This window comes from Thamnophis elegans, chromosome 9 (assembly GCF_009769535.1).
Source record: "Thamnophis elegans isolate rThaEle1 chromosome 9, rThaEle1.pri, whole genome shotgun sequence".
Classification (NCBI taxonomy): Eukaryota; Metazoa; Chordata; class Lepidosauria; order Squamata; family Colubridae; genus Thamnophis; species Thamnophis elegans.
This window is the reverse complement of record NC_045549.1, coordinates 48,899,206-48,912,510: the sequence shown is the minus strand read 5'-3', so window position 1 is coordinate 48,912,510 and position 13,305 is coordinate 48,899,206.

Below are 13,305 nucleotides of genomic sequence, written 5' to 3'. Positions count from 1 at the left end.
CTTCTCATCTCTGCCTCCCCGGCTCAGCTGCGCCCTCGCTTCCCCCACCCACCCGCCAACGATCATCCCAGAGGCTCCAAGCAGAGACTGAAGGAAGACCGCATTTCAGTTAGCGCACCTCGGAGTCACCGAAAACTCGATGCCGGCTTCCCCGTGTTTTGTTTGTAGCGAAGAATAAACTGACAGTTGGTCGGAGGGAAGGTGGGGGTGGAGGCTGAGTGTCCAAGGAAGCCAACCCAGACGGGCATCGCAGGGTGCAGAGGAACCCAGCAGACAGATGGGAGACCGGGGGGTGGGGGAGGAAGAGATCCCGTCCAGGGTAGGCTCTCCGCTTTTCCCTCTTTTTACCCTGGATGGGATCTCTTCCTTCCCCCCTCCCCCGGTCTCCCATCTGTCTGCTGGGTTCCTCTGCGCCCTCCAACTGGCAACGATCAATTCCAGACCCTCTAACTGGTAAATAGACCTCAGGCCATAAGTGGAATTGGGGTCCGTGGGGTCCGTGCAGGGAGGAGAAGAGAGATTCCTCCCAGCACGAACTCCACTGACTAAAGCGCTTTCATGTGCAGGGAGGAATCTCCTGTCCTCCCAGCTCCCTTTCGCCTGCAGCAGAGATCAGGCGGGCCAGAGGAAGCACTTTATTCAGTGGATGTGTGCAGGGAGGAGGGGATATATTCGTCCCTGCACGTAGCCCACTGATTAAAATACTTGCTTTTGCTCGCCCGAGTTCTGATGCCGGCAAAAGAAAAGTCCTTTCCTTCACCTGAATCCCGCCCGAGCTCTGATGCAGGCACCGTGGGGTCCGTGCAGGGAGGAGAAGAGAGATTCCTCCCAGCACACACTCCACTGACTAAAGCGCTTTCACGTGCAGGAAGAATAAACTGACAGTTGGTCGGAGGGTAGGTGGGGGTGGGGGTGGGGGTGGCAGCTGAGTGTCCAAGGAAGCCAACCCAGACGGGCATCGCAGGGCACAGAGGAATCCAGCAGACAGACAGGAGACCGGGGGGGAGAGGGAGGAAGAGATCCCGTCCAGGGTAGGCTCTCCGCTTTTCCGTCTTTTTACCCTGGACGGGATCTCTTCCTTCCCCCCTCCCCAAGTCTCCCGTCTGTCTGCTGGCTTCCTCTGTGCCCTGCAATGCCCGGCGCCTCATGAACATGGGTAGCGGCGATGTGACGCCTTTGCATCCGTATTGAGGTTGGCATGTTTCCGGTGGTGCTCTGGGAGGAGGGGGAATGATGGAGGGGAGGACGGCGGCACGGCGGCCGGTGCCTAGAGCGGAGCCAAAAGAGGTCCGTGACGGTGGCTCGGAGCCGAACGGGAAGAAAAGGCGCTGCAGGCCTGGGGAGTGGGGGAGCGGGAGGAGCGCTGGTGGTTTGTTTTTGGGGTGGGGGCGTGACGGGGGTGACTGCGCGGAGAGGCTCAGAGGTGGACCGTGCAAGCTCCCTTTCCCAGCGCACGCCCCTCTCAGCACCGTCCCCACCGACTGCCAGGCATATCCGCCTCTGAGCCTCTCCGTTTTGTTCCGAGAACGGGCTGCTCGGTGAGAGGAAAGGGAGCTCCCTGGGAAGCGAGAGCAGCGAAAAGGTGATGCAGTCGCAGAATTCCCCGACACTCGCTTTTTTTTTAACCCAGCATACCTTGTAGGGTTGTTGTTACGGGGCTAGACTAGGAAAGGCAGCCTCTCTCCCATTTTCGAGAAAAAGTAAGGATGTCCATCTGGTAGAACAACCACCTGTGCAATTTGGTGGCGATCCGCGAACGTTCAAGCCATGTAATGCGTGGGAAGGCATAGAATAAAGTTAGCATACTTGAAATGAAATAGGCTTTGGTTATGTTTAGGTTGCATTAGCTAAAATGTGCCAATACCATCCTTGTTGGTAAGAATTGTTGTCATGTTAGAAGAATGACTAAGGCTGACAGCCTAATCTACTCTGTGTTAAATAAATAAAATGGATGGAAGGAAATGAAAGAATACAGAAAAGGTTGGTGAGGCATTTAGTGGCCTATGGATGAGAATGGTGGCTGTTTAGTAAGAAAATCTGTTTGGAATGTGCATATATATTCATATGTGGCCATAGCAAAATAATAAATAGAAATAAAAAAGCATGAGTGATTTTTACTGATTTTTATGAAAGTGAGAGGATTAGTGAAGGCTAGGTGCAATCCTAAATTGCATTAATAGAGGGATACAATCAAGATCAAGTGAGGTACTAATACCACACCTAGAATATTTCATCCAGTTTTGGTCACCACACTATAAAAAAGATGTTGAGACTCTAGAAAAAGTGCAGAGAAGAGCAACCAGAATGATAAGGGGTCTGGAGATTAAAAGTTATGAAGAACCATTACAGGACCTGGGCACGGCTAGTCTAGAAGAGAAGCATCAGGGGAGACATGATAGCAATGTTCCAATATTTGGGGGGCTACCACAGAAAGGAGGGAGTCAAGCAGATGTGGTATTCAGCCGGTTTGGACTGGTTTAGGTGAACTGGTAGTGGAAATTTTAACTGGTTTGCCGAACTGGCAAATACTGCCTCTGGCTGGCCCCACTCCCACCTGCCCATCCGCCGCTTGCCCTGCCCACCAACCCTCCAGCCTGTGAATACACTAGAACACAGGCTTGGCTTTTGCCACTGCTCAATTACTGAGATAATCCTTTGGCTGAGGGCCCAGGCAACTCACGTTCAATACAGTAGCTCTGCTTCAACCGAGATAATCCAAACGAAGCAACGCAGAGAGTCCCAAACGAACAGACACGGCTAAAATACACGGATAGATTTTATTCTCTACTAATTCGAATGGTTTCCTGCTAATGTCCCCTCCCAACGCCTCACCTATAATCTCTCTTGGGAGGGGCCAATCAACAACCACCTGGGCCTAATCATTTTCTGTGAGACTGCCTACGGATTTGCTGCTTCCGTTTCTCAGCCCTTCTCAATCTAGCACTGCTCCATGCCTCAAGTGCCTCCTGGTGGCCAATCAGCCTCCCTGGTCCCTGCTCTGAGTCTGAACCCTGCACAGGATCCCCCACAGGGCTGGATTTTCCTATAGGCTAACTAGGCTTCAGCCTAGGGCCTCAAGATCAAGAGGGCCCTACATTCAAATTGTTAGAAAAATTAAAATTACACTATCCTAAAAACAGTGAACACTAAAACACTGAACTGAAAATAAGGAGAAATTCTATGCATATGACTAATAAACAAATATAAAAATGTATTGGTTAAGATCGTTCCAGCGCCGCGGCAGTTGGGGAGCCCGCCCACGTTCCCGGCACCGGCAGTCGGGCGAGAGGCGTGGCCGCTCCCAGTAGCTGCCCCGTCGACGCGGAGCCCACCAACGGCCAGGCAGGTGAGGGCGAGGGGGCCGAGCCGGGCAGCTGAGCACAGCAGGGGAGGCGGCTGGCCTCGCTGCCTTTGCTGCAGAGCAGAGCCGCCCTCCATCGGGAGGCCAGCTATATATATTGATATATATCACAGTAATGATGTATTTTATTGTCTCTCATGTAATTTACAAACTTAAAAATGGGAGGTGAAAGGGCCTCATAAATGGAATAGCCTAGGGCCTCTTTTCATCTAAATCTGGCCCTGATCCTCCACACCTTCCATGGCCGACTCATATGGTTCCTCACTATCCGAGTCCATCAGCAACTCAACCGGATTCTGCTGGGCCACACCACCCTATATATGTTTCCTCCCTTTTTTGGTGCTTGGTCTGAGTGGATACTCCAAACCATGGGAGTGTAACACTTTGGGATTATAAATATACTCAACAGCGAACTGAGATTTATACAGTCTTGGGGAATTGGTGGGCCTTGTGGATTACAAATATTTACTACTAAGAACTTTGAACAGTGAACGGAAAGTTGCAACGTCCTGGGGTATTAATAGGCCTTGTGGATTATAGATACTTCCAACTGAGAGAAGAAGAAGAAAGGAAAATAATTATTTTCAAAGAAGTATTTCATGCTACTACTGGATTAATTTTTGGACTCATTTGGTGGATTATAAAAATTATAAGATTGTGATGATGCTGGGAAATTGGAAGAGAATAGTGTGTTCTTTTCTTTGTTTAAAATAGGGGTTCAGAAGTGGGTTGGGAGTTAGGAGATTATTGTGATGTATTTTACTAAATTAAGGTCCCAATTAACCTGGTTAATAGACATAAGTAGATACAAGCAGAAATGGCAAGCAATTCAATTCTGTCATTATATCAGGTAGGTCTTCTCCTTTTTCCTCTTCTATGTTCTCAGAAAGTAAGCAGCCTTTTCCATTTGCAATGAAAAAATACGTTTTTTAAGGAAAAATGCATCAATAAAACATATTTAAAATAATAATAAGATTTTCATCCATGGACTCATCCCCAAGATCTCTCTAAATTTGTTAAAATCAGCTTTTTTAAAGTCTAAAACATTGGTTTGATTATGTTCTATTGTTTGTGTTTCTATTATATTGAATTTCAATATGATATGGTCCAGGGGTGGGTTTCTCGCCCCGTTCCAACCGGTTCGGTTGGAACGGGGCCGGCGGCGTCCTTGTGCACGCGCGCGGTGCACGCATGCATACTAGTGTCTGTGAGATGCTCCAGCTGCTCCTGGAGGATCGTGCAGGCGCTGTATGCGTCCTGCGCATGCGTGGAAGCGCAGAACTTGTTAAAACCGGGTAAGGAGTGCAGGCGGGTGGGTGGGCCCTTCGCCGTTCCCGGAAGTTACTTACTTCCGGGTTTGCTGACCAACCGGTTCGCAGGGACCGCCGCGAACCGGTTGAAACCCACCCCTGATATGGTCACTCTCCCCTATCGTTCTGGTAACTTCAACCCCCTCTATCACTTCTTCTCTGTTAGTAAGAATTAAGGTAGGTCCAATATAGCTGTAACTCTAGTTTTCTCCTTTACTTTTTGGATGACAAAATTGTCAGGTGGGTTGGTCAGGAATCTGTTCAATCTCCCAAACTCTGATGCAGAGTTTGTCTCCCAATTTCAGTGGTGGGTTCCTACCCGATTTGGACCGGTTTGGCTGAATTGGTAGTGGTTTGGAGTCTTGGGTCGCTGGAACTGGCAACGACCCAGGCCTGCCATGCCCCCGAACTGGTTCTCTGGGCAGTGCTATATGTTTTTGCTTCTGTGCATGCGCAGAACAATTTTTATTGCACTGTGCATGTATGCATAGCGTGCATCAAGCATGTGCATGCAGCTCACCCATGAGTGAACCAGCAGTAGTGCCTGCTGGAACCCACCCCTGTCCAGTTTATGATAATGTAGTTAAAGACCCCCATTACAACTGTGATATTATTTCCAATGAAACATTTCTCCAAATTGTTAGCTGCCATCTGGTCCCTGCATTTTCCATCCACTAATTCTGATTTTATTCTCAAGAGTACCAATTGCATCATTTTCCATTGCAGTCACTTTTATCAAGAAACAATCCAGTTGTATAATTTGGATCATAAGAACTAGCAACACTATGAGTGTCTTACTTCCAAGAAACATATTATTCTTTATATTTTTCCTACCCAAATTATGGTGTTTGGTTATTGTAAGTTAATCACCAACTAAACCAGGACTGGACACCAAGTTGGAGAAATCTACTGCATAATTGGCTACCTTTTGTCAAAAGCTAGGATGTCTGAGTGATGTGCATCCACTAGGTGTCAGTATTCTTTAAACATATTTTTGGGTTTCTTTCAAACCATCTCAGAGGTATGTATAAGTTAAGACTGCCAGGTCTAAGTTGCAAAGATCCTAATTTCTACTATCTGTCAGAAAATAGATACAGAAAAAATACCATCTACTGATTGTCCAAATTTAGTAGCTCTAATTCAAATCCTTTCAGAAATAAAATATTTTCCCCCTTGATTCTAAAAGGGGAATGGAGTTTCTGTGCAAATCTCTAATGCTAATAAACTAAGCTTCAAGACTTTCATCTCTTCTACTTGCCCTACTGCTGCACAGAAATTGTAATTAGATAAACATGCACCAGTCTACACAGTGATTCCAGTCCTTATGTAGCAACATTAGTGACTATTCAAAGTGAAAGTGAAAAGCCTAGTAAAAAGGCTTAGTGAGGAGTCTTTGCATTTAAAACCTTCGCAAGATCTCTCTGCTCTTATTTTCCCTTGCTTATTCACCGCATAGGATTCCCATCACTGTACGATGAAATCAATCATATCTATGGTAAATGAATCATATTCATAATCATAACTAGGGGGAAATTGTCTTAGCAGAAAATATTAGTTTTAAGCCGGAATAGCTAAAGATGACTTTAAGCTGCTCAGATGTGAGCACAGATGAGATAAATGAACATCATGAAAACCGCAGAGCTATTCAACCTTGGCGACTTTAAGACCTATGGACTTCAACTCCCAGAATTCCCCAGAAAGCCATGGGGCTGGGCCTTCTGGGAGTTGAAATCCGCAATTCTTAAAGTTGCCAGCGTTGGACACTCCTGAGTTCCTGATTTCTATTCTGTGATTGGGGGAACCTGAATTTACAAGAAAAATATTTTTCTCAGTTCTCCTTTTCCATAGATATTTTTATACAAGTCATTCTCTGAAAGCTTGAGTGACAATCCTTGTTCTATCTCTTATCACCTAACAGCCAAGTCGCTCAGGTAGTAATGATCAATTTCATTCTATGTGTCTCATATGAATCCTCTTACAGGAAATATAAATAAAAGTAAGGTTTCTTTTAAGGGTGTACTATAGAAATTACACACCATTTTAAATATAGATCTTCCTTGGATTGTTTTTTTTTAAATGCCAACATCTTTGTTGTTTCCTCTCCTCTAACTGGGTGCTTGGCTGACATCCCAGTCACTGTTTAATAAATGAATCTTGTCATGGTTGCTGTAGCAAAGAAAAAACAACAATCCTTGGATTGAATGAGCATAATTCATTCTTAAATTTCTTTCCATCAACGGCTTTTCTGTATCCAGAGAGAAAATGGCGAGCAGCCAGATTTTCCAAGATCCTCAATGATATGGAGAGTTTTAAGAGACGATAAAGGACAGGGAAGGAGGCAAAGAAAGCTTGAAGCCTTTCCCTCCATCTGCGTTGAGTGTTCCTATTTTAGTAAAAAATGCTACTCTGTTCATCTGACACAGTTGCAGTTACTAACTAAAGACATCTATCTAGGCACACATAGGAATACTGTATGTGACGTAAGCAAAGATAAGAATAATTCAACTCTGACTTTTAGGTTCTGCTAATAGTGACGCTGACCTTTTAAATTGTTCATTCTTTCTAATTAAAGGACAAATGTTTATTAAAAATAGAGAAGGAAACATTTGTTTTAAATAAGCCAGAAATGACTGTGCATTCCACAGATTATTTACAGAGACACTTTTAATATCTTGGACTAGTTCCCAGACTCATCATTCTATTTTTGGTTCTATTTTTGGCTCTGCTTGGTTCCAGTGGTAAGTGAAAGTGAGGATAACATTGTATTTCTAGATGTAACTGTAATAATCCTTGGAAGATATACCTGGAAATAGCTCTTCCAAATAGTGTATATGGTGAATGTTTCCAGGAGATTAAATTAGGTGAAGTGAGAAAAGTGGTCTTCTTTGTATTCCTCCCCGAAGACATTTCTGCTCTCCCTCCAAACTTCTATGGGGAGTTTGGGGGCTTCTTGGATAATATGGGGTGAGTTATGGAGTTGCTCAAGAGGAAAAAATATACACTAAATTGGACGAAACTCAACATCATTGAATAAGTGAGGCAGGAGGTCTTATTCTTGGCATGGAGATTTCTGTGAAGAGAAAATGGCAACTGTATTGATAGTCTTCACGGATCTATCATGACCTTGTCTAACTCCTGGAACACATCATCTTACAACAGCAACAGCACACTTTCACATTGTCATTTGACTGATGTATGAGGGGTTACTTTGTTCGTGAATGACAAAAATCAAATCAAAAGATAAACACAATAAATTTACAAGTTCCACTTTTTATTAGCAGGTTTTGTGAATTCTTAAAGTCTTGCTGTGTGTCATAAAGTCACTGGTACCTGTCTGCGCAAAGATGCATCAAAGGACAAGGAGATTTCCAGTTATTCTGACTAGGGAAGAAACAGTATGTCCATTTATCATTTAAGATTGTATTATTATTAAATTTCATTTCTGCCTCTCAGTTTATATAAACATCCAACATACTAGGAAGACCAGACCAAGAAACCAGCTCCACAGAATTGCTAAATGTACTTTTATTGAGATTGACTACCATTAAAAAGTTTGCAAATCTGTTTTATACCTCCCTCTCCTTCTTAAATTTTGATGAATTAGGAGATGTTTATCTGAGCTGCTTACATATATATACTATCTGTCTGTTGTGGTTTTAAAAATGTTTGTATCTCTTATTGTCTAAAGCTTGCATCATGCATTTATCCATCAGGATTATCTTCTTTACCCTCCTAACAACTTACATTAATATATTTCAGTTTTTGCAAGTTGTCTCAATTCTTTCATTTTATTGGTGATTCAAAATGCCACCATTAGTTATAGTTCTATCCATTTCATACAAAGCTTAAAACTGGTACCCTGTTTCCCTGAAAATAAGACCTCCCCAGATAATAAGCCCAATCGGGCTTTTGAGTGCATGCACTAAAATAAACCCTCCCTTTGAAAATAAGCCCTTCCTGAATGTATTGCAACACAGCAGTAGCCATGAGGTGACCACTCTCGCTGCCTCCTGCACCTCAAAAATAATAAGACCTCAAAAATAAGGCCAAGCACTTATTTCATGTGTCTTATTTTCGGGGAAACATGATATTCCTGTGGATGGGGCATCTGTAAATGGGAAGAGTGTAGTCTTTGTACAAATTATGTAACTGTTATACTGGGTTTAATTTCAGTCATGACATCATGAAGCATTTCCCAAATGAAATCTTGACACATGTGATGCCATCATGTTTTCTGCTTAACACTATAAATTTCTGATAATACAAGGTTTTATATTATCTGGAAGCCTTTGCATGATAGCTGAAACATGTGAGGGCCTCTTTCCCACTGATATATTTGTCCAGATGATTCAGGAAAACATATTCGTATATGATTGATTGATTTGATTTATTCAGTTTGTATGCCGCCCTATTCCCGAGAGACTCAGGATGGCTAACAATCAGAAAGGGAACAGAATAAAGGGTACAGAATAAAAATAAAAAGACAAACACATTTAAAAAACAACAACAGTCATACCCTCAGATGGGGCTGAAAAATTCAGCAGCCCCAGGCCTGCCGGAACAGCCAGGTCTTAATTGCTTTACGGAATGCCGGAAGGGTGGTGAGGGTCCGGATCTCAATGGGGAGATCATTCCAGAGGGCCGGAGCATCCACAGGGAAGGCCCTCCCCCGGGGAGTTGCCAGTCAACACTGGCCAGCAGATGGGATTCGCAGGAGGCCTAGTCTGTGGGATCTAATATGTCTTTGGGAGGTAATTGGCAGGAGGCGGTCTCTCAAATACCCAGGTCCGATACCATGTAGGGCTTTAAAAGTAACGACTGTCAGGTTGGAGGTAAACAGTTCCATCATTAGGTACAAACTTCCTGTTATGGTTGTTCTAAAATTTCAGCTTATTTTTCCAATAGTTAACCCAATTTGTCCCCTTTCATGCCAATCTCAATGAATATTTGCAATGATTTTAATACTTGTATTCATGAATTATACATATTTAGTTCATTGTTTTTTGACCAACCTTAAAGCTGGCATTTTCATGACCTTTCTTTTCTGAGAAAGATGTAGGATTGGAAATAAGAAACTCAGTCTTGGGGGGAGGGGAAATACAACATGAAACCTATTGACATTCTTTGCAGAATACCTGAGAGGTTGGCTTTCTCTGCTGCTAAGTTCACTTTGGAGTTTCAGGAGCTTCAGAAATATGTTATCTGTTAAACTCCCTCCAATGAGGGCTTATTTCTACCAGAGTTCTGCAGGAGAGTAAATATAACTTATTTCTCTGAAAATATGACCTATCCCAAAATAAGGCCTAGCATATTTTATGCATGCATCTAATATAAGCTATTATAAAATAAGCCCAGTTAAGAGCCTGTGCAGCCAGCTGCCTGCCCATTCCATCTGGTTCTTCATGGTGCCATGGCCATGAAGCAAGGTGGGGTGGTGGTGGAGCTACCCAATGCGCCCCACACTGGCTTACCTCAGAGCCCCTGTAGCCAGGCCATCCACACCCCAACACCTGCCTCGCGGTGGCAGCACCAACAGCCATGTACAGCAGGAGCCCATGTGGCCGCCGGCCCACTTCTTCTGGTTCCTCATGGGCGCAACGGAGCAGGAGGCTGAGTGGTGTGCTGGTGCTGTGGCTGCAGGAGGTAGGTGTCGGGGAGTGGATGGCCTGGCTGTGGGGCACGTAGAGCAGCTCCACCCCCCCCCCTGCCTCACCTCGTGGCCATGGCACCAGCGCATTGCTTGGCCTCCTGGTCCGTTTCAGTCGTGAGCAAGCAGAAGAAGTGAGCCATATGGGATCCTGCTGGATGGGGCTGCCAGAGCAGCTGTGGAAAGGCAAGGCAGGTATCAGGGCATGGGTGGCATGGCTGTGGGGGTCTTGAGATAAGCCAGTGAGCCGTGCATGTCTACCCCCTACCACACAATGGTAGCACTGGCACACTGCATGGCTTCCTGCCCCTCCATGAGCAAGAAGTGGGCCTCCTGTACATGGGGAAAAAAAGACATGTCCCAAAAATAAGTCCTAGTGCTGATTTTGCCCCCCCGTCTTATTTTTGGGAAAACATGCATATTTGAATTATAAAGTTCTGTTTACTGAATAGATTAATCTTTTATTTGTTTGATTGATCTTACAGTGTTAATTATGTACTTTTTCTTTGGGGGGGGGGAGAGTTCTAGCTTTAAAAGTTTTTTAAATGTTACATTATTACTTTGTTTATTCCTTACCTGAAGAAAGGAGAGAATGAATAGAGATATTTTAAACATGTGTCTAAAATAGTAGCTATTTATTGATAAATACTTTGGTTGGGAAGTTGATTGTTCCATTTTTTTTTAAATGGCTGGGTTCTTTAATTGTAGCTGGGAGTGTTTCAAATACTCTGTTGCAACCTTTGAACTGATTTAGTGCAAATGGATTACTTTGAAATAGGATCATTTCCATCATGCAATGTTTGTTGAGGTTGCATCATAGGTGCTCTTTGTTTTCACAGAGAGAGTGAGTTATAAAAGAAGAGGAAGGCAAATATGGAAAAAAATACTCTGTTTCTTCATTTGTTTTGATACACAAAACTGCAGTCTGTTCACTATTTCTATATATTTTCTGGTATTTTTATTTCCTGAGTCCTACAGTACATGAAGATTGGCAGAATCTTCAGGCTAGCTGGATAATTCATTACTTTAAATCAGTGATGTCCAACCGTGGCAACTTTAAGACTTGTAGACTTCAACTCTCAGAATTCTGACTGCCTATTGGGAAATTCTGGGCTGTCTACAGGCTTAAAGTTGCTAAGGTTAGACATCCCTGCTCTAAATAACACATTGTCCATGGGCTTTCCCTAAATTACCAGGCAACTTATCCATATCTATAAAGATACTTAACATAGTAGGAATGATGAGCTGCTGGTGGAATCAAAATACTACAGGACCTTAGTTTGCCAAACGGTGCTTTAATTCTTCTTTCAGGGAAGGGTGCATTTCTGTCTGTACATTCATATAGAGATATTGCATTTACTTGTGAGCCTCCCAAAATGCTGGATTGCACAAAGGAGTATATATTTAACCCGCGTCTCTTATTTCTTTAAGAATTTATCGTTAGCACAAAGGTCATTCAGGTACTAAGAAATCATATGCTGTTACCATGGGAAGGCAATGAACTGTTACTATGGCAACATGGAATAGCTGAGCAAATTGTTGTGTAAACTGAAACTGCAAACATATATTGTCAAAATCATTGGTGATATTAACTCTGTCCTTCTCTTGAGAAACAGATGCTTGAACAAGTTTTGGAATATTATTTTGGGAATAACTTAATAAGTATGTAGGACCTGCTGATTAGAGCAGCTAACTATTATATATTTATAAAATAAAGTTGTAAATATTCAGCTATTGTCCATCTGTCCTGTGAAAAACAGCACACAATCTGGTGTACTTTAAACCTTAACAAATGTGTTGTAGCAACATCTTTTGTGGATGACACACCACTTATCTACATATAATAGTTATGAGTTATGAGCACAAACGCATAGCCACAATAGGGAGCGTCATCCTAGAAGCATAGGAACACTTCCAGATACTTCCATGGTTACCTGGGAAACTCTTGAGTTATTGGAGTTTAATTGCAAATATTCAATTAAAATAATTAAATAGGGAATCTAGCATGCTACAAATGGTTTCATCTTTATTTACATCATGTAGTCAATGAACCTCACACCAACCCCATATCCATTCTTAGTAAGTTAAAGATTCAAAAGTGCCAAAGAGGAACAGGAAAGCAATAGATGATAATTACTGAATAGAAAAAAAGTTGGAAATTATAATTTTGTGTTTTTTCCACATTTCATTTCTACTTTAATTTTTATTTTCTATATTCTTATTTTCTTTTAATTTCCTATACTTTTATTTTATTGGAAAATTCAGTGGGTTTTGTATGTGTGTGTGTAAGTAAACGTAACTTAATGCTTTCTTTAAAATCTACTCATCTGACTGAGCCAATTTGATATAGTGGTTAAGGCACTAGGCCCGTGATGGCGAACCTATGGCACTCAGGCCTGAAGTGGCACACAGAGCGATGTCGCCTGGTTTCTGGTGCACATGCACGCACAATGATCAGTTGGCCTTCACATGTGTGGCAGTGCTGGAAACCGAAGAGCTGGTCTTCCATTTTTTATATTATATATATATATATATATATATATATATATATATATATATATATGTATATGTATATGTATATGTATATGTATATGTATATGTATATGTATATGTATATGTATATGTATATGTATATGTATATGTATATGTATATGTATATGTATATGTATATGTGTGTATGTGTGTATGTATGTATGTATGTATGTATGTATGTATGTATGTATGTATTATATATATTTGTTGTATTTGTGCTGATAAATAAATAAAGGGAGACTAGTATAGATCTATTTCAAGCTATTTAGCTCTCATCAGCTAGCCATACCCTTACTGGGAATCGAACCTGTGCTGTATTGCATCTTAGGCAGATGTGTTAACCAGTGAGCCACAGAGCTCGAATCCTTATCAGCCAAGCCAGGGTGAAAGGTATCTATTTAGATTTACAACCCCCGGTATGCCCAAATATGGGAGGAGGATCACTACTTCCATTC